Consider the following 23,670-nt stretch of genomic DNA (forward strand, 5'->3'; position numbering starts at 1 on the left):
CACTTGGATACCGTTCCTCCAAACACCTTTATTTTCACTCGGTGTGTCATAAAGTTTAATGCTACTTTATGAAATTTTCAAAGCCTCTCTGTCTTTGCTGAGTGCATGTGTTTCACCTCAGTTGGCCTACGCGTGCTGACTGATATCTGCGAAGCGACAAGCACCTCTGATTGGATAATTTCACAGTCTGTAGTCCTGTGAAGTAGGCATGTGTGTGTTTAGCGGTTTGAGTGTGTGCGCTCCATCATTCACTGCAGGGCTTCAGAATGTACTTCATTCAACTCTTCATAACCTTTAAGACAAACTCAAAAGTGCTTTTTACTTTTAAGAATAATTTCATGGCTTTTCAGTATTGTTTTACAATTAGAAGAAAAAAAAAAAGGGGTGCTTTATACTTCAGACTCCCACAGAGAAACTTTGAAAAGCTTTGTATGCCCTGACTGTAGGTACAGAAATGAATGCAAATGCATCACAAAGCTTTTGTCGAAGTTCTTGTACCATAGAACAGTGGTGGCACTGGACATTATAAATTATAATAATGGAAAATTGACATTAATTTCATTCAATTTTCAATAAAAATGTTGGTATACAGTATGTAGGTCTTTCTTAGGTCACATCTTTTATTGGGGAAATTTTATTTATCAAAAGCAGTAGTGGTATCATAATTGGCATCATGACTACTCAAGACTTGAGGACTCATATTGGTATCAGTCCGAAAAAAAATAGTGGTAGGCTATTAACTCATGCTCTGGCATTAAAAAAAACAACAACAAAAACGTATAAATACGTCTTTGGGACACGTAAAACATTTAAAATATGACGTATTTATAGGTTTTTGGGAGCTAATGAGTTCACAATTCCCACTGTAATTATTCATTCATGGTATTTATTGTGTTAATTGTCTTCATGTAATGCCGCTCTTCGTTGGCACATCATCTTTCGTAAACATCATGAGCACCTCCTACAGAACTGCGAGATCTCGCGAGACGGGACCTTACAAGAATTGCGCCTCAGAAGCCAAACACTCTTCAATGGAAACAAATACGAGTCGAAATTGTACTTTATCGAAATAGCACAGTATCGGTTTTATTTTTGTGAAAAACTGTCATGGAAACGCACTTAATGACTCCTCCAAGTTTTGCTGCAGACTGAGGTTCTGTTCCAAGAATCCTTTGGTATGTATGCAGACTCTAATCTTTCCACCTTGGCTGGGTTCCGTGCTCAACTGAGTGACTTTCTAGCTGTTTTTTTTTTTTTTTTTTTTTTTTTCATAGATCACAGTTTTCACAAACAGACTTGAAAATAAAAGAGTCTTTTCCACTGGATCCATTAAATAGCAAGGTTGCAACGTTCATTGTGATGCTTCTGAGATCAACTCATTATTTTACATTGATAAACTCGGGAGTTATACAAATTTCATTTCCATCTATATTTCTCTTGCCAATGTGTCTGAAGGTACTTCTTTTATGACCTGAACAACAACAGATGGGAGAGGCTCATGCCCTTGAATCTTAAATACATAGCGGCAGCGGCGTTGACGACAGCAGAACAGAAGAACACGTCTGTTTCTGTAGAATTTCTGCTGAAGATGATAAAGACAACAACATTTGGAAATGCGCGACATCTGCCGAAGCCTTCCGCAGCTCAGACAAAATACTGAAAGTGACCAGACGGCAGGCCATTTCCCAATAAAGTTATTATGCAGGTTAAACTGTTGACACGCATGTTCGATAGCCTGCTGCTCAGTTTACATCACGCCACAAAGCGTTTCAAATAAAATTTGCTAAACACCTGTGGTCTCTGGCAGACTGAATGAACGACGTACCTATAATTATGCCACCACCTGCTACATGCCGCAGCTTTGACTGAGGCCACTTAAGAAGGATTAACTATCACTTTAGCATGATGGCACGTTAGTGTTGATGACTGAACTACTTAAGTTATAATCAGGACCTGTTTTGAGTGCCTAAATAGGAACTCTAGCATGAAACTAAAGCATGGTACACATGTACTGACAATTGGACAAAATATAAGCATTGTTCCTTCATTGCGATCAAAATAAGTAAGGACCTGATTGTCAGATGTCTCTAAAAGATTATCCTGAGAGATTATCCCGTGGTGTGTTAAGAGTGATCTTTCCTTCCTGATCTGCTCTGAAAACAGTTGAGGCCGACAATCGTAAATATCAAACTTGTTCAGTATTTATGATTGACAGTGGTTATTTTGTTGTGACCGGCAACTCTCTTGCTAGTGTTATTTGGCCATGAATGGCTCTGATTGGTCATTTGCTTGTACAAGGAATTCTTGGCCTGCCACAAATGGGCTATTTTACCGTGATTAGTTTTCAATTTCACTGAAAAAAAAAAAGGCTGTTATCGGCATCAACAGCCTACTATACAACGCTAATTTACTAGGTAATTGATTCATAACATTGAGATCAAAATTATGGTTTTGAGGAAGTTCTTAAACACACAGGTCTCCATGACGACTTTACAACATCCAGAGGCTCTGAAATGCCATTGTTAGGCGTCATGCCAAGTGGAAGCTTGTCTTCCATGACTTTGCGATGCTAACCGCTAAGCTAAATGCGCATGTTGCGACCAAGGAGCGACCTAAACGTGCACATTTGCGTTATTCATATATGCTTGTAAATGTTTATAAGCAGTAACAGTAAAATAGCCACTGATTTATGGCAACAATTAATGGTCTATACAGGATAATATTTCTCCAAAATTAGTCACCACAGCAAAAATGACAGTGAGAAGGGTTTACAACTTCAATGTCGTTAGCAGATAAGCTAACAGTTAGCCTAGCGGCTTACATATCTTCTTCTAATAGCAGTCTGGAAGCCCTGGCGCAACATACTGCCTCTCACAGGTCAGCCTTGGAACTATGATAGACATTTGGTTTGCGGCAGGAGATGGTGATGATTAAAAATTGGTGTGTATGTGTGTGCCTAGCTTAAGCTAAAACCAGGAAGTTACTATGAGAAGTCCAATGACCTTGAACATGTAGCTGTTTAAAACATGTTGAAATGTAATAAGAGACAGAAGTGGACTCAGAGGTTGTGGTAATCCCACCTCAATCAAACAAAAACACCTTAAAAATAACTTTTATGAAGACTAACGTGCAATGTGCTCTCATTAAGTGTTTTGGGTGCAAACATTTTACATTTTTAAGCCATGCCTGGAGTATACAGCAACGTTTTTAATCAAATGGATGCCCAAATTTGTATTTGTGTAAGGCCATACTGTTTGCACTTAGTAGCATCTTGGGAGCTTTTAGCACTTTTATTGTGTGGGCATAAGAACTGCGTTGACTTTTGCCTCAAGTGAACTCTGTGCTGAAAGTGTTGACTCTGAGGTCTTCACTGTAGCATGTCTAGAGTTGCGTCGGGGTAAACTTTCTCAAAACTCCCTCAAAGCGCAACAACATGGCTCCCAGCAGCCCGACAACACATCGACACATGAATCCTAATCGTTGCATCAGACCTTGTTTTAGCCCCCCACAAATGACAACCTGCTTACATCCATAATCACAAAATTGAAGGCACCTCGGTGTCTCGCTTAGATTTCCATCACTCGCGTCACTCTTTTAATTTTGATCCTCTCCACCTGGGGAGCAGAGTAAATTAACACAATTCTGTCTCTCTCTCGTTGTTTACATACTAGGTGTCTTGTTTGTCGCTTGAAAATGTTTTTCTTTTTTTTTTTAAGTTGCAGTGGCGTAGCTCATTTAATGAAGCAATAACAGCCCAGGACCATGAGCCTGTGATATTATTGCTGCAACTCTTGATTGTTGTTGCATTGTATTATGGCAGTGAAATACTGAGAGTCCTCAGTTTACAACGGTACTGGCATATTTATATGGTTTTCAAAATGAAATAGTTTGCACAGCAGTGTGAGAGCAGGTGGTACCGCAGCACAAAATGACATACCGTACTCACGTCATATTGTTTTTCATTTAATTGTTTTATATTTACAGCATAGAAGCGTTTTTCAAACAAATATTTGACTTTACATACTTAGCATTTAGCATAGTTAGTGACTGGTGAATTTAAACTTCTGTCGTAAATCAGATCTTCGACGTAAACTGGAGACCTTGAGTACTTGTTTCTATGCATACCAACTGATCGAAAACAGCATTCTGATTAATATTGCATTTGCGGAATAAGAATTAAGCAGCAAAATCCACCCACGTTTATCCATCTCAGGGGGCGGCCATTTTGATGACATCACTGTGCCCAAGGGCTCAGGTTCCGACCATTCACGGCTCACCTGCTTTCTGGATTGGGTCATGTGACGTTAACAAGCTGAGCCTACAGGCATGTGATGTCATTTCTGTTGACAGCAAGTGGCAAAATGGCAGCCTCCTTAGAGTGATAAAAACGGATGGATTTTGCTGCTGAATTCATCTTCCCCAAACACAATATTAGAAAATTGTACCGTGCTTAGACTAGAGAGAAATATTTTGACTTGACTCTATAAAATAAAGTCCTACCCTAAGCGAATGTCTGGTACACAACACCGTTGAATAAATAAACATATCATACTGAATAGAAAGTTTTAGTTGTCACCGTATAGTGAAAGTTTACGAAACTGGAGTGCGACCCCAAATTCAAACACGAAATCAAGACAAGACTAAAATATGTAACGAATAAATAACAGTAAGGCAGCATCTTCATTCTACATAAATGTGAAGTTGTATGCAGGGCTACAGTAGATATCTTGTATATTATTTTTGTTGTGGACTTCATAATGTAACGGCTTCAAAAAGGAGATTGTATGCTGCAGTGGAATATTCAATCTACTGGCTTTTTCCAGTTCCTCTCCAGGATTGCCTCTATAAATATGATATGACAATAACTATACCTATGAGCAAAAATCATCATATTTGCTCATATTAGGCAAATCACACACTTTCTCCCAGCTAAGTAGTGACTAAAAATAATGATCAACCAGCCATGAATGTACAATATAATGCGTATATATGTACCCTGCTATTGAAAATGTATTAAAAATAGAGACTTTTCAAGTATTTTAGCCCATTATAGCAATAAAAAGTCAATATTTTGTCTATAATTAATTTGATACTTTCATTATTTTTCACATACAATTAGTACCTTTAAAAACACATTTTGCAAGTTGCTGTCGACTGAAAATGACATCACAAGGGCTCAGGTAACCAATCACAGCTCAGCTTGCGAATGTCACATGACTAAACCTAGAAAACAGGTGAGCTGTGTTGGTTACCTGAGCCCTTGTGATGTCATTGTCAGTCGATAGCAAGTTGCAAAATGTGTTTTTAAAGGTACTAATTGTACATGAAAAATAATGAAATTATCAAATTTTTTATAGGCAAAATATTAATGTTTGACTGCCAAAAATGGCTAAATAAGTAAAGTGTCCCTTTAACTTGTATCTCGAAAGTCTACTCGAGCTTCGTGCCTGGTTGGCTGTCATCTTGCATCACTCCTCTATGACTTTGATTCATATGATTCAGAGAAATAAGAGCAAAGTAGGCATGAGACTAGTCGAGTAAAAGAAAAGAGCAACTGCCCGGAGACACACTCGCATCTTGATATCTTCACATCTTAGGCCACACAAGCATAAAAAAAAAAAAAAAAAAAGCCGACTGCCGCCTCGCACCCAAATAATTGCAACTTGTGCTGATTTCTTTTCAAACAACACGCTATCTACCAACTCTCGCAGCGACTGTTTCTGATCCAAAAGCACACAGTGCAAGATCAAACATCTTTTTTCTACCTCCGAGCGACTTCCTAACCTCGTCTATGCACTGGATCGCTCTCTATTGCATCCTGCTGACTCTGCTGCTGCTTTTGTTTAATTCTCATTTAACAAATCAAGGGAGTACAGATTCCTCCCCGGTTGAATATTCCACCAGGCTTCCAGAAACATGTGCAGACATTTGAATAAAAATTAGATTAGGGGCAAGCAAAATCAATCAAGGCGCAGCAGAGAGACAGTATGTCCCTTCGTGAGTCTCAGACCTAGCATGCCTGGAGATCAATTTTGTGCTGTGCCTCTGCTGTCAATCATCCCCCCCACCACTGGCTTTGTTTCGGTGTCTTGTTTATCTGCGGCATTTCCTATGAAGACCCCTATACTGTATACGTGATAATAAGATCGTCTGACACTCAGCTGTGTATTGTCATTTATTCATATTGTGCACTTGAGCTCCACGTGTACTGGAAAGCAGGTGGCACTCAATTTCAAATATTGGAATACATAAATAGTCTGAAATTCTCACATCTCCATTCTAGTTGTTTTTATCAGTTGCAATAATATTCCACTTCAGTCCTGAAGGTGGCGGTAGTGTGTGTTACAGAGCGGTTTACAACACATAAAAACAGAAAGAGAAGACTACACTCCATTTTTTTTTTTTTTTTTTTTTTTTTTCCACGATAAGTTGCTATTTCTTTACAGGATATGATTCGCAAATATGCCTCACAGTTCCCAAGTTCAGGGTTCCAACCGGGGGTCTGGACTTCTTGTGTGCACTTTTCATGGGCTCTTGTGCTTTTTTTTTTCAGAATACTGCGGCTTCCTCTCACATTTCAAAAACATGCATGTTAGGTTTATTGAAGACTCTAAATTGTTCAAAGGTGAATGTGAGGGTAAAAACTGACTGGCAACCAGTCAAAGGGATAACCCGCCTTTCGGACAAAAAAAAGCCTGCTGGAGTAGTAGGCAACCTGGTTTTTAGCTAATCATAGGGCACATATTATATAGCAATATTATAGAAACTATGACCCAGGGGCCATTTGTGGCCTGCTGTCCATTTATCTGCGTCTCACGGAAAATACTAATATTACTACAAATACTATTATATTAATTTCATATTTTATGGAAATTTTGTAGCTAAAAAAAAGATAAAAATTAACTATTTACAGGTAAAAAGTAACATTACTCATAACGTTTTGGTGACTAACGAATAATTCCTTTGCAGAAGCAAAAATTGTTTCTCCCAACTTCTGCTCTTTGTTAATATCTGAATTGTGAAACTATCACATTAATGCTCTCCAAGTCACTGGTTTAAAAAAAGGCACATTACTACAGATGGCTCTTATTTTGGTTCTGAATATCAAGATGGGGTTTGGCTGCTCTTTAGTGCAGGGGTGGATCTATTCTAATAAGATACAGGGCCAGGGCACACCAATATTTTGAACAACAATTATAAAATACTTGCCTATACAAAACTTGTCCCCCCCCAAGTATCTATATATAAAGAATATACAATTGCTCGATTTACTGATTTAGATCTGTTTAATAAATTTAAGCCTCCAAATTTCAAAGTGGCATCTCCCATTTTTTTTTTCTGTATTGGAGGAAAAGTTTGGACATCCCTGCTCGAAAGTCAAACAATACTTCAATTAGAAAAAAACAAAACACTTTTAAACCCAATTTCGAACCTCTCCACTGTGAAGCAGCTACACTTACCACTAACACACCTGATTCATGATCGGGATCGTTGTCAGGCTTCTGCAAAGCTTGCTGATTAGCTGTGATTAGATTCAGCTGTGCTGAAGGACGGAGACATGGAAAACAGGCTGGATAGGAGCTCTCGAGGACTGAACTTGGGAGACCCCTGCACTAGATCAACGTACTGCCACTTGCCAAGTTTGCATTTAATGTCTTAAATGAAAATCTTAAAACACCAATATTTTTATTTTTATCTTATTCTCATTTCTGGTTCTATGGTCACGTTTTTCCTCTGCCACCAAAAATCAAAAGAAATATCTAAACACAGTTGCTTGTTGATAGTTGAAGTCTCATGAGATTCCCTGACATCTCATGTAATATCCTGCCAACCGCCTTCTTTTGGCAGAGGAGGTTGTTATGAAAGCTGAAAAATTGTTTTCGATCAAAAAAACAACAACAACAACCCCACAACAACAATCCAATCCAAGCAATAAGCAAACAGATACTCGTAGCGCAATGAAGGCTAATGGCAGCCCCGCACGCAGGTGGCATCAATTCTCTCGAGAAGTTCTGTCGGACTGCTCGCTCGAGTTGGCTCCATCCCACCCTTGAGATTGCAATCTGACAACTTCCTCATTGCCTTTCAGTCTTTTTTTGTTGCCATTGTTGTTTAATTACCTTCGGCTGTCATTAGTCTCCTTTGTTTCCTCGTGAAGCGCGGGAAAGTAAGAAAATATAAATAAAGAGGAAAATAGATTGCCTATTGTCACACCATATGCAAATGTTTGTTCAGAACCCCGTTACGCTGATGAGGGATATGATAGTGGAAGTGAGGAGTAATTGGAGACAGATGTGGGAGACAGATCATCCGCCATGGATCAGCGAGCCAAAACCAAGATGCCACCCTTAATAGGATGCGGCAAGAAAATTATTCATTTTCTATTTTCTTTTCATCTTCCTTTTGTTGGATTGTACTTCTTTATTTGTGTTTGCTTGCCTCAGCTAAGCACACATTGCTGCATTTTATTTTGCATTGGAAATCTTAATTGATTCTTCCGCACATGTACAAGAGTGCGTGTTTAAGGGTCAGGTTTCTTCAACGCCTGCCTTGTTTGTATCCTGTTGCCTGGCAACAAGAGACCTCAAAGTTCATCAAGAAACCAATCAGCCAGCTAACTAACCAATCGGGATATTGCCGTTTGCAAAATGTTGTCGTTACACACACCTAATTCACCACTAGTGGAGCACATTAAAAGTAAAAATGTAAGGGGAAATATAGTGGTATGGAAAATGTAATTTTTAATTGCTTGTGTACAAATTGGCCTGTCCACCAATCAAGTGTGAAAACAACCAATTAAATCTGCTGTTTGTCTTTTTCTGTGTATGCGTTGGTGAACCCAGAACCTCTTAACTAGGAGGCAGATGTGGTACTGTACCGTACTGCCTACGCATTTTGAACATCAATAACAAAAATTGCTGAAGAGCAAATGTTTGATATGCGGTACCTCGATTGTGGTGACCTGTAGTGGCCACAGAGTTTACATTTCTAGAAAGCAATTGTAGAGTAATTTTTATTTGAAAAAGTAGGGATGTTCGATACCACTTTTTTTTCCGACGCTCAGTACTCACCGATACCGATACCAACTGCCGATACCAGTAGTACATTTTGACAAATAAAAAAAAAAAATCACTAAAAGATATTTTTAAATAAATATATTTCCTTTAATTTTGACAAAAAACCCAGCACAGTCACTCTTCAATAGTCTTAATGCTCAAAATAAAACACAAAAATGCTCTTTTAGTTTAAGATTCACAATTTTGAAGTATTTCCAAACCGGTGAAGTTTTGGTGAAAAACTGATGCAAGCTAGCGCCAGTTACAGGCAAGGAGGACTCACTTAACTCTTTGACCGCCAAAAACGTTTAATGACGTCTTCTAAAATCCAAATGAATGCTGCCAAAAACGTTAATTTACGTTTATTACGTTTTTACTTAACGTCTTCCCCCTCTGCCATCGGTCGCTTGTACTCGTCTGCGTCACGAGTACTCGAGTACTTGAAAAAAGGCTCTCCCGAGTGTAAAGTTTACTCTGTTTAGACTGGGACCCAATATAGTCTTTTTCAGAATAAAAGTTACGGTGTATTGAAACAATTACAATACGTGTAAAGTTTCCACACAGGGATTGGAGTGAACAGTGAAGACATTCAATATTCTTTTTTCGTGTGATTTAATGTAACTGGAGAGCGAGCCAAGGTGATGAGACGGTTCTGTCCATCCATTCAACCATCAATCCCACTCTCAAACGCGCAAACCCATTTTTCCCCCCCATTGGCGCTACTCGCTAGTCCCGCCCATTCAGTCAGTCAGTCATTCACGCCGGATACACTCAAAGTGACAAAAGTGCGCCGTGTCTGTCACCTCGCCGCTCCCTACAGGCGGGGCGACTTCAAGGTCGTTGCAGATTACAGAGCCGCTCGACCTCTCCGAGCAAATGACAGCGGGCTGAAAGGAACTGGGTTGGAAAAAAGTGACTTGAAGTTTTTGCTGAGTGTCAGAAAGATGAGCAGTGAATTAAAATGTCGACTTTGTGTCTCTCTCTCCAGTGTCAGTCAAGCAAATCTCTGCAGCCACCACATTTATGATCATTTCTTTCCTAATGGAATAAGTCAGTCCGTAATGGTTGACAAACTCTGGCACATCACATTTCGTATTACAGTGAATCTTGGGCACCCATGTCCTAACATTAGCCGTAAGCTAGCTAGATAAAGATAATGCGGGGAACCCACGTAATTTTCAGTAAATGTATTAACCCAGTTTGCAAAGAATTTCATACCATGTTATGTTTTATGAAACTGGAATAAATGCCCAGAGATGATCTCAGTGTCTATGAAGCTCATTTGTTACTTAGTCCTAACTAACCCGTGCACATGATCTAAATTTAATTACAGCTAGGCTGATAGTTGATTTAAGATAAAACTCAAGAATGAGGACAAATAGTTTAAGATTTGGCCTAAAACAATATTGAGGTCTAACCAACTGTTTTTTTTCACAATTTTTGTTCATTGTTCACTAAGGCTGGACTGGCCATCTGGCCAACATCTTTTGGGGCCAATACGGTGCTATTTAACTCATTCACTCCCAGCCGTTTTCACTGACGCAAGCCCCTTCGCTCCTGGCTGTTTTATTGGATTTTGACGGATTTTAGAAGGCCCTCAAAATATTGTGTTCTATTGCTATAAAAACATGGAATCCACCAAAAGAAAGATTAGATTTTCTTCTTTCATCAGGGGAAAAAAAAAAAGGATATTTCTATCTGTTTCCGTTTTGCCTCAATTAGCATTAGAAGAGAGCTAAGTTTCATCATTATTCACAAATCTGTTTAAAACAGTGGGGAAAAGAGTCTTTTCAACATGGCCCTGGTTGATCTCTTATACTCTGCTGCCACCTGCTGGCCGTTTTTGTAATAACTACCAATGTTTCAAGGATTTTCTTCAGTTCAGAGGCTGCATCAAAGCCTTCTGTATGCTGTAGCATAAAAAAAGTATACATATGTCTTTGTGAGCATGGTCATATTTAAAATAGAATGTATGTATACGTTTTTGGGAGTTCTTTAGTATTTTACCCCAAGAGAGGGAGAAGACCAAGTCAAAATGCCAGGGCCGTTTTTTTTTTTTTTTTGGTGCCAGTCCAGCCCTGTGTTCACTACAATTGTACTTTGACCACTGATGGATGGTCGACACTTAAGGAGATTACCCCTGATTTGCTGATGTGATACCAATTCACCTCGCACATGCCCTTTGGCAAGGTACCGAACCCTCAACTCCTGTGGAGGGGTCGCTTATTTTAGCGCAGCACCCTCAATCTCTCCTTTGGAATACATTCTGTAATGTTTGTTTTTGTTGGCCCTTGTGTAGTCAATAAGAGAGTGGAAAACAATTCATTCCGCCTTCAGGGACTCATAAAGTTTTTTTCTTCTTCTGCTTCCCCGACTTTGAATCCATAATATCCACCCATGCGGGCTTTTTAAAGCCCTCCAGAAATAAAAGAGAGGGCTGTTAGCTGTAGCTTAAGGCTTCGTGGGTGGAATAAAACATTGATGTGGGTGCAATGTTCCGCACACATCGTTTCTAGAACACGCCAATGAGTCATGACCTCTGTGTGACCTCACACAATGGGCCCACACACGCGCGCGCGCACTGTATTTGGGCCTGCCAAGTGGCGAGGGAGCGTTTCATTTGCAAAGTCCACTCGTCCTCGTCACACGGTCGGCGACGAGCCTCAAAGGCACACCTGTCACACAACAGCGCGTGCACTCTGCGGTGTGTTAACATTCAGAGCTGGTCTGAGCTGGACTCCGAAGGCCTGTTCATGGATTCTCGTAACAAGATTAATTCTGGGTTACGATTGTTTTTATCGTTCTACTCCATCTGACATGCTGCAGTGAAACCCCATTCATTGGGAGGGAGAAGTTCCAGAGCCAACAGAATAGAAATTATATACAGTATCACACTTTCGAAACATTAAGTGTATTTGAACACAGGTGACAAATATTGCAAACAAAATGCCCAATGATATTTTGCCTTGCTCCCAATAACGTGTACATACGTTTTTTTTTAAATGTTCTAAGTGTCCCAAAGACGTGTGTATATATATATATATATATATATATATATATATATATATATATATATATATATATATATATATATTAGGGGTGTTAAAAAAAATCGATTCGGCGATATATCGCGATACTAAATCGCGCGATTCTCGAATCGATTCAATAATCGGCAAAATCGATATTTTTTTTTTATTTTTATTTTTATTTTTTTTTAGGATTCACACCTTAAGCATGGAAGAATGTTATATGAACGGAACATTAAGCCTTAATATTTTATTTCAATGCTGTTCAAACATGAAACAAATTACAACCTCTATAAGACTGAAATTTCAGATAAATAAATAATACATTTTCATATAAATCTTACACTCTACAAGCTTACTGATTAGTATTTTCAAAATTTTAATGAAAAAAAATCGCAACAATCGACTTATAAATTCGTATCGGGATTAATCGGTATCGAATCGAATCGTGACCTGTGAATCGTGATACGAATCGAATCGTCAGGTACTAGGCAATTCACACCCCTAAAATATATATATATATATATATATTTTTTTTTTATGCTAGAGCATACAGAAGGCTTTGATGCAGACTCAATTGCAAAGAACGGTTGCAGAAAAGGTAGTTATTACACAAACGGCCAGAAGGTGTCAGCAGAGCAAAGGAGATCAACCAGGGCCATTGAGAAAAAAAAGCTAAATTACTTACAATTTTAAATAGATTTGTGAAAACTGATGAAACTTAGCTCTCTTGTAATGCTAATTCCTGCAAAACGGAAACAGATAGAAACATACTTTTTTTTTCCTGATGAAAGAAGAGACTTTAATCGTTCTTTTGATAGGTTCCATGCTTTTATAGCAATAGAACACAATATTCTGTGGGCCTTGCAAAATCAGTCAAAATCCAGTAAAACAGCCGGGAGCGAACGGGATTGCTTCTGTGAAAATGGCTGGGAGTGAATGAGTTAAGAGGCAGAACATGGTGAGTTACTCAGTTCTTTTTTTTATTTAAATTTGGGGACAACACAAAGGGACAATTAGTTTGATAAACTCACTTTTCTTTGTTGTAAATGTGGGAAAGCCAATTTTAACAACTTAAAATTGGATTGACGTTTGTTGCCTTTAAATTTTCAATTCACCTATTTTTTTTTAAATATAAAAATAAATATTAGAATTGAAGGAAAAATCTCAGTCTGGTGGAATACACTGCGGTCATCTATGGCCATGCTTTGCTTGTTATTATTTCATTTATTTCAGTATTTCTGTGGTAATACATCACATTCTTTCTGAACCCCATTCTGGTCTTAAAGACGTCTCGATTCCTTTTGTGTGCTTATAAAAAGACACTATGCTTTCAAAATATCCATTTTTTTTCTCCCAATATAATCTCATATCGGTTTCTTGACTTGGGATTTGAAAGTGTGTCTTTGATGGATTGCTCGTCTCCTGTTGCTGGTGATAACATCAGACTCCTATACAGAAGAAAGCAAAAAACATTAAATCACAAAATAGAAAGCCCATATCGGAAATTCACACTCAGTCGGGGTTACTAAAGTGCATTTGAGAGCTGAAGACGGAGTTCTTTCTCTTCACCTGTGTCACGTTTTCTCTTCTACTTTTATTAAAGGTTGTAAGCGGAACGTCCGAGGTGGATCACGCAAGGTTTTGGCCGTTGGCGTGCCTGCGTGCGTCGAGGGGTAATGAAAATGCAAATCAACTTGGACCGCACTGACTTGTTGTGGCCAAATGGGCCAATAAGAAGCTCGGCGTGGTGATTTGGAAGCGCTTTGATGGTGTTTGCGATCCAGCTGGGACGTGTGCCTGTGTATAAAAGGTCACGACTCCTCTCTGTGAAATGTGTCTTCCAATTTAAGAGTGAACTTTAAGGATTCGTGTTTCTCAGGGGGATGTCGGAATGGCACCCGGTACAGCGCAGACACGACAATGCTGCCAAACAGTCATTTATAAATAGCAATTCATTGTACACCCTCATATATCCCCCTGCAAAGGACAGACTTGTGCCATTAATATTATTCTACAGCAATCCTCTGCATAGTCACAATTCACTCGTAACACGTTCACCTATTCATGTTTTCTTCTTCTGTGCAATCTATTCCTAGAAAAGAAGTGTACTATGTCTCCTTTAAGACTGTAAAAACGTTACTTTAAACATTGTCCGCTCGTGGTCTGCTTTTAAGGCTTCTTGAATTTATGAGTGATGTGTCACCACCTAGCAAATAAAGTGTCAACTTTACAACTTTACTTTTTGCAAAGAGATGTGACACTCATATTTTCCCATTGCCACATTAAAAAAAAATAAAAAAAATGTCTGGCTGTCTGATGACATCATCTTAAGCTATTTACAGACGGAGGAACTGAAAGGAGTTTGATCGAGTGGCTTTCCAGCTCAACTCACTTTGACGGCTTGTCTAATATTTCTCAATTGGTGGGAAATTAAGCTTAAAGGTTTATTTTGATGTATTTGCTGAAAAGGTTATGAGGAATCCAGCTGCCATAACAAACTTTGGCTGGTTTTGCTGTCATTGCATTTGCCATTTTTAGTTTAAGTCATTCACCATTTGGATCCTTTGATTGACTATGTATTAGCTAAGTTATTTACTTGAAGGGAGAAGAAAACTCTCCACAATGCCTCATGATACCTTCATAACTACACAATAAGCATGTGGTGATGTCAACTAATTATAATTTTATGAGATCAGAGAGACTAAATAGAGAGGAAATATTACACAATAAAGTACAGTTACAAGAAAACAGTAATTTAAAAAATGTTTATTTTAATTCATGAGAAAAAACATTATACGGCGGCACGATGGATGACTGGTTAGCACGTCCGCCTCCCAGTTCTGAGGACTCCGGTTCGAGTCCAGGCTTCGGTCTTCCTGGGTGGAGTTTGCATGTTCTCCCCGTGCCTGTGTGGGTTTTCTCCGGGTACTCCGGTCTCCTCCCACATTCCAAAGACATGCATGGCAGGTTAATTGGTCGCTCCGAATTGTTCCTAGGTGTGCTTGTGTGTGTGGATGGTTGTTCGTCTCTGCGTGCCCTGCGATTGGCTGGCAACCAGTTCAGGGGGGTGTACTCCCGCCTACTGCCCGAAGCCAGCTGGGATAGGCTCCAGCACCCCCCGCAACCCTTGTGAGGTGCGAGCGGTTAAGAAAATGGATGGATGGGAAATATTATACTGTTATTATTGAAGTTGCAATTTTTGGTCATAATAGTTTCCAATAGGTTTGAACCTTGCAATATTCTAGGAATAAAAGTCAATTTTACAATATTTTCTTCTTGTAATATTAGAATAATTTTACGAATACAATTCATAATGAAATTATACTACAACTAGATTTTTTGGGGAATATTAGGATATTATTATTAGGATAATATTAGGAGAATAATGTTGGAAGATTAAGTACCCCCCACCCCAGCAATTATTAAATCACTATCCTATTCCAATGAATTTGCTATGAAAATATCGAAATTGATAATATTGTTAGCCAAACGTCATCATTTTTTGAGAATAAAAAAAATAATTTTTTGCAGGAATTCACTGCATGGCTGCACTTTGTCCTTGCCCCAAACAAACTGCAGGGGTTTACTGTACCACACACTACAATCCCATAATACATAAATTAAATGATTTATGGATTATTTGATCTGGAGAAAAGGTATGTGGAAGTGCATACAAATGTATACGACAACTTTCCGTAACGAATAACACTAACAACCCAGGCTAAACTTAGCTATACATCCTTGCAATGCTCAGGAAGAAAAATGGCGGTGCCAATGAGATCTTTGCCTCGTGGTTTCCAGACAGATGTGGATGGAGTCACATTATTGATCACATTAGCATTCGTTTTTTTTTCTCACAGTGTTCCTTCACTATGAGTTTCCCTTTTATGTCTTTGTCAAACTTTTTTTTTTTTTTTTTTTTGTGTGCGTGTCAGACTACACGCTCCCTTCGGCCCGGCTTCCCGACGCCTTCCTCCGCTCGGTGTGATGTATGGCTATGTGTGTTTTTTCCAAAAAGTCCATTAGTAGCTGGCAGCGGGCCGTTACCTCCTCCGCGGACACAGATAAAGACGCCTGGCGTGGCTGCCCTGTGAGCCACGAGGAAATGAGAGGACAGAGAGCGAGAGAGGCGAAGAGAAAGATGGATGCGCTGCAGGAACACCTTGACCGCCGCGCCGAGCCCGGCAGTGAGAGAAGAGAGGAGTGGTAAATGGGAAGATGATGAAAACAAAAGAGAGATGACAGCACAAAGGAGGAGAGAAGGCTTCGAGAAAGTGAAGACAAACGAGGGCACAAGACAGACTTTGTGTAGGATATTGTCCCAATAGAAATTCCCTCCTCCATTCTTCTTTTTCATACTTTTTTATCTCGGGAATTAAGATAGCTATCTAATGCTTTGCTTTCGGTCAGGCTTGCGGATTTCTTATCTTACAGTGGAGGCCATCGGGTCTCAAATTAATCCTGTTGTCAAACATTGCCAATGCGGCTCATTGTGTAGTCTATTGGGCTAATTGCATTGCTGCCTACCGCCTCGTTTCCCCCAAGACAAACCCAGTGTGTAATCTCCCACGCTTTGCCAAATAGACGGAAATAATCGTATAATAATGCAACTTACATATTTTTCAACCAATAGCTGTTGTGAAAAAGAGAAAGCCCAAGAAATCAGGTATGATAGTGAGAGGCACTGCCTTGTGACGTACACAAAAAATACAATTGCAATTTCTACAAGTTATTCCGATAGGTGGATCCCTAAATGAAAAAAATCTGGAAAAAGTTGCCATTGTAAATACTGTTTTTTTTTTTTTTTCACGTTTTATTTCTTTTACAAAAAACATAAGATACGAAGTGAATAAAGTAGATCTATTTAAATATTAAATTCAGAAATTTGCAGGGCAAATTTGTGATGTCATTTAAAATTCTGTGGAAATACAGTATGCCAATTACAACAAAAAATAGCATATTACATGAATAGAGTTATAATATTTTAAGTTGAAAGTGTAGTAAAGTCTAAGAAATTAAGGAGTCATTATTCGGAGAATATATAGTAAAAATATTACAACCTTAGATATCATAATATTACGAGAATAATGTAATTAGGCTGTATGTGATTCAAGTTGTAATTTTACCAAAATAATGGTGTAAGATTATGAGAACAGAATCATTATGAGAAGTCGCACACGCTTCAGTGTCGAATAAATGTTAAATTTATAAATTTATAATTAATGAACAAGAAATACAAGAAAAGGCAATAGTAATATCAAGAGCTAAAAGTTGTGATTTTTACAAGAACAAACAGAAAAAAGTTGTAATATTTGGAATAAAGTTATACATTTTAGAGAGAGGAAAAAAGGGACACCACTATTACTAAAATTGCAGTAATAAAGATGAATTCTTACAAGCTTAAATGTCAAAATATTTTAAAAATAATACCAAGAAAAAGTTTTATTGTGATATGCAAAAAGTTCTGATTACATTGCAAATAAAGTTGGAATATTTTTACTATTAAAATAAAAACTAACATTGAACTTAAAAATCTTAAAAATGTGTTAATATTACGAGTCAAGATTTTTTTCATTAGAATAAACATAAGTATAATAAGGAACATGTATTAATATTTTGAAAATGAATTATGAAAAGAAATTCTGATTTGGGGAGAATAATGTCGAAATATTACAAAATAATAAAAAACAATGATGTAAAATTATGAATCAAAAGTCGCTTACTGTAGGGTTGTGATTGAAGTTCTAATATTATGAGGGAAAAAAACAATTTTTTTTGAAAATGAGGTAATTATTAGGAGAATGTTTTGAAATATTACAAAAAGAAAGTCAGGAGGAAGACACATTTGTGGAGAATAAAGTCATAGCATTATGAATATTAAAACAGACTTACAAGAATAAAGTCAAATTGTACGAAAAAAGTAGTTATGATGAGAAAATAGTTAATAGAAATATTACATGCTTAAGTGTCAAGAATGAAATAAACAAGTTTTACTATTATGATCAAAAAGTTAAACTTTACAAGATTAAAGTTGTAATACTACAAAAAAAAAGCTAATTTCCTTAGAACAGAGCCACAGGATTATGAGAAAAAATAACAGTTAATTCTTGGAGATAAAATTATTTGGCCGTACAGTACGTAGGCAATGGAAGGTCTTGCTGTTAAATGAATCGTGCTTATGGAGGGCAACGGATGGTTAGGAGTTTTGGCTGAGGGCCACTTTTACAAGCACTGAACATTAAGCGGGGCCATCGCAGGTTTATAGGCTCCATCAAATATTCTGGGATTTCATCTCTTAAAATGTTGGGGGGGGGGGGGGGGGGGAATAACACTGATAGATGTGCTGTGTGTATTTCTAGGCAGTACTGTACTGTCAAAAATACTCAAAGTGACTTGAGTCAAATACTCAAAGTCGATCCGCACAGTTTTCGAGAATGCAAGTGGAAATAACTGTTTTGTAGAAATACTTTCAAAATATGCACATAATACATGCACTCACTTTATACCGCGTTCTCTCTTTTTGATTGTTTCCCGCTCTTTTCCCATTCCTCTAATAAATCATCGCAACATGCATGTCAGATACTTTTCCACCATTTCTGCATGATCTCAGCCAGGCTCTCATGATAAGTCAACCTTTTACGGAAAATACAATAACACCAAAGTTGGAGTCATTGAAAATATGCTCACAAACGTCTACACAATCCCAAGTACAGTTACGGTACTTAATTACACAGACTCTAAGAGATGTGCTTGTCAGATGCTGTAATTATTACAAATGTAAAACGTATACTGTAGTACGAGAGAGTAAACGGGAGCAAGCAATGAAAACAGATGACAAATAAGCTTAAAATAAAAAGAAGTAGATATGAATAGCTGGAAAAAAACAGCAAATTGGGCTCATAAAAAGCAAAGTTTGACCAAATGCAATTAATGTCAAATGTGCTACACCGAGTAGACCCTGGAGAGAGTATTTCTGCTAATAGAGTTCTGTGGGTGCTGTCTGAACAAGTACAAGTAGACATCAGCTATGTGCACGACAGCCACATCATGGCACAATTCCTCTATACGCTTGAAACAACGCTGGACTGAAAAAGGAGTTCAGAACATTCAGAGAGAACGAGAGAGGGAGATTATCAGAATACGACGAACCGTTCGGGACATAAATCAGCTGATTTTAGCCCTAAAATTAGCTCTCAGTTTTACCACTGAATGCCTCTCAAAAACAATACTTTTTTTTTTTCCATACACAAAACTGAAACACTCTCATACAAAACTGGAACTCTCATATTCCCACACTACTGAAATTGACCTCATACACATTAATGAAACACTCAAGCACAGTCTTAACAGTATTCGTGTTAACACTATTCACTCTCGTAAAACTGAAACACTCTCATACAAAACTGGAACTCTCATTTTCCACACTACTGAAATTGTTCTCATACACATTAGTGAAACACTCAAGCACACTCCTAAAAGTATTCCTGTTAACACTATTCACTCTCATAAAACTGAAACACTCTCATATACACGCAGTGGAAAATTGTTATACAAACTAGTGAAACACTCATACATACAACTGAAAATTTATGAGTTAAATCACTCTCATACACTCTACTGAAAATATTCACATATTTATGAAAGAAAACGCTATCACACAAGTGAAACACTCACATACACACTTCTGAAAATGTTTTCATACACACTACTGAAATTGCTCTCATACACACAACTGAAACACTCACACACTACTGAAGATGCTCTCATGTTTACTCATGAACATGCTGTCACACACTACTACCAGGTCATGTGTATAACTTTTTATTAGTGCATGTGTGAGAGAACATAGGCATTTCACAAGCGTGTGAGAGCGTTTACTTGTGTGCATGAGAGCCTTGCAGTATTTTTATGAGCACGTTTCAGTAGGGTGTAAGAGCAAAAAACAAAACAAAACCCAGAAGCTAATCATCATGTCCCGAATGGCCCCTCATATCAGTCCGTGATGACATACTGATATGACCAAATAACTTTGGTTGTCTTGAGTCAGAGATGAGTGAAAATTTTTAGAGTAATCCAAATCAAAAGTGTTCATAATCTGACTTCCCTTATCCAATGCTTTTGTTTATTTTAAATGGCGAAGACTGTCTCTCACTAGCGCAATGATCCCGTCCCATCTCCAGCAGTAAAGTGGCCGTTTCTCGACCCCCTTTTCCCCCAGTCTCCATTTTGTCACAAATCCCCGTCTTATTCCAAAATGCCTCATCAATATTTACAACCTCCCACTTTTTCAATAGAGGGACTCGCCTCTTGCTTTCTGCTGCTTTTCGTTTGCCTTTTGCCCAAATCTGAGTCTCAACACAGGAACGCAGTCGCCGCACGCACGTAAGCGCAGGATTGTAACAGCGGGGAAATATGTTTGCTGTTTGGGCTCGTTGTGTGGAATTCTAATGAGCTATCACACTCTGCAGGAAAAGGAGCATTCTCTCTGATTTCTCGTTTTCTTCTTCGTTTTCTTGCATCCGCCGTCAGGGTGATTTGCACTTGTAGAAACTAGAAATGCCAAAAAGGCATTTGGTCTTAGCCAAGGGTGAATTATTGCAGAGGATATTGTGCGCGGTCGTAATCAGGAGCAGTGGCAGATGTATATCAAGGCGGCTTTCTGTGGAAATTTCACTGCCGTCTAATAAAACACACTACAAACAATCTAAATAAGATGCAATTTTTCATAAATCTAATCAGAGGAGTCTCGTCAGATACAAGTTGAGGAGCATCAGACATCCTTCAAAAATAAACCTTTGCTCTTGACAAAGCTTGAGGGGCATCGGGGACGGGTCTCCGGTACGGTCGCAGCAACACAGATGGTCACCGCGCAGCGTAACCTTGGCAACTCGGTCCGATGGCTCGTTGGCAGGAGGCCGCTTTTAAAAGGACGCTGACAGTGACACTAGCGAGACAAGCGCGATCATGCCAGGCACTGACATACAAACGCTGCTTGACGGCTGTGATGGTGATGTCGTCCATGAGGTGGATGATGAAGGCTTTTATTTGTCCGTCTCTCTAATATATATATATATATATATATATATATATATATATATATATATATATATATATATATATATATATATATATTAGGGCTGTCAAAGTTAAAGCGTTAACTAATTAATTAATCATAAAAAATTATCGCATTAATCATGTATTAATGCAGATTAATCACACTTTTAATTTTGACCGCAGATGATCCTTTAGCTTGACACATGATGGCTACGTTAAAGGTAGCACAGGTTGTGTTTGAAGAATAAACGTAACATGTTTTAAAGTGAAGCATTTCATAAATGTATGCGTGTGACATTCAGAATATTTGCTGATGTCAAACTGTTGGGGTCATATTTTTTCCACTTTAAATTATGCAAGTAATTAACTGATTAGAAAAAAGAGGAGGATGAGATGTCCTCTTAACATTAAATGCTGACACAAATAACACATAAGAGGTGCATTTTAAATTTGGCGGTCAAAAAATGTTGATAAAAAGCCCTTTTAATGAAGCGATTAATTGTGATTAATCAAAATTTTAAGATGTGATTAATCTGATTAAAAAATGTAATCGTTTGACAGCTCTAATATATATATATATATATATATATATATATATATATATATATATATATATATATATATATATATATATATATAGGGTCAGTCAAAATTATCTGACACATTTGTAGGTTTAATAAGACAAAAAGTAAAGAAACAAAAAGTGTTTGTATTTGTACGATAATTTGACCCTCTGTACGATGTACGATCAATAATCCTAAAAAATTGGCAAATGTACGATAATTTGACCATTTCGTATGATTACCGGCAAAATTGAAAGTGCCAGAGTTTTTTTGCGGTATTTGTTCTCATGTTACATAATACCAGCCAATCGTGCTTTGCTGAGCATGAGAAACGAGTGACGTCCATGCATTGATTTGCTGAATGGTAAGTGCCCGCCCCCAGGAGACGCTCCCAAACAGGAAATCACGCAAGACTCAAACCACTCCAGTAATATATACAGATCAGTGATGTTAACCCGCAACGAAGCGCTGAGCCCTAAACACAAGCACGACTATATTAGAGTGTCGCAAATCAGTGTATTTTGGTTATGATGGATGTACGATAATTTCCATCAAAATACGATAATTTTGAGTCTACGGTACGATAATCCTATCTTTCCCACCGGGCAGCCATCTCTATCTTACCTGCAACCCTAATAAGGACCAGCGCTACAGAAAAATGATGAATGACTTTATCAGGTATACTTAATGAAGTGTCCAGCGAGTGTTTATCACTTATGGGCATGTTAATTCACATTTTTTTACACAGCACATTTGCATATAACATTAGTGACTCACTTGTCCTGTGTTAAACTTCATTTCGTGACAAGTCCATTCGCCTTTCCCATAATGTTCTCCTTATCAATGTCTGCCCATTTAGCATAATGACTCAAGGAATTATGATAAAAAATTGCCATCATTTCTTCACCTCTGCTACATAAATTTGGAGACCGCAAGTAAGGAGCTGTATAATGCGTCACTATAAGCGTTCGCCAATTTGCCATAATGGCTTCAGCCATGATGATAAAAGATTATGCAGATTTCGCGGTAAAGCCAAATCAGCTGAGACTTGTTTGGGAACCACCGGTTGGGGTTGGGGGTGTGGGGGGTGTTTGGGTGCCTTATTAGCAGTTTTTGGGTTCAGACTGAAGCCAAGCTCTATGTAAAAATATTCATATAAATATTCCGTTGATGCCATTAAATGACATCTTGGTGGCAAGCACTAAAATTGAATTGAGGGAGGGAGGGGCTTCATTTAGTCAAGCTATAGCATTGTATAACAGAAAAAAAGTGATTTGCTGCCATCTTGTAGCATCTATAGGTACTGTATTTTCCGCACTTTAAGGCGCACCACATTATAAGGCGCACCTTCAATGAATGACATATTTTAAAACTTTTTCCATATATAAGGCGCTACAGTCAAGGCTGGGGTTAAGTTATGCATCCATTAGATGGTGCTGCGCTAAAGGGGATGTCAACAAAACAGTCAGATAGGTCAGTCAAACTTTATTAATAGATTACAAACCAGCTTTCTGGCACCTCAATTCACTCCCACACTCCCAAAATGTATAAACAGCTGTTTTATTATTTTCTCTGAGCTAAACTATTAGTATTAGCTAGCGATCCAAGATGGCGAGATCTTCTGCGCATGCGCATCACCGATCGTGCAGGGTCACCGATAGCGTGTTGACAGCGAGACCTGTTGCGGCTCAGTATTGATCCATATAAAAGGCGCACCGGATTATAAGGCGCATGGTCAGCTTTTGAAAAAATTGAAGGATTTTAGGTGCGCCTTATAGTGCGGAAAATACGGTAATCACAAAACTTCTTCAACGGGCAGCGCTTCCTGTTCGTGAAGGAATAGGTCACTATACAATACTATCCCCATTGCAAAAAATCTAAAAAAATATATACTTAAGTACAGTCATGAAGCACTGCATTTGTAATGTTACTTCCCACCATTGGGGAGCAGGTTGGTGATGGGACGAG

The 23,670-nt window shown here is 38.3% G+C and overlaps 1 protein-coding gene across 8 annotated transcripts in view; it reads right to left on the reverse strand.

Annotated features, from left to right (window-relative positions):
* Nucleotides 1-23,670, reverse strand: part of grid2 (glutamate receptor, ionotropic, delta 2) — a 475,459-nt gene that overhangs the window by 36,474 nt on the left and 415,315 nt on the right. The gene's annotated exons all lie outside the window — the stretch shown is intronic.

The sequence above is a fragment of the Festucalex cinctus genome, chromosome 5 (genome assembly GCF_051991245.1).
Source record: "Festucalex cinctus isolate MCC-2025b chromosome 5, RoL_Fcin_1.0, whole genome shotgun sequence".
NCBI classification, from domain to species: domain Eukaryota; kingdom Metazoa; phylum Chordata; class Actinopteri; order Syngnathiformes; family Syngnathidae; genus Festucalex; species Festucalex cinctus.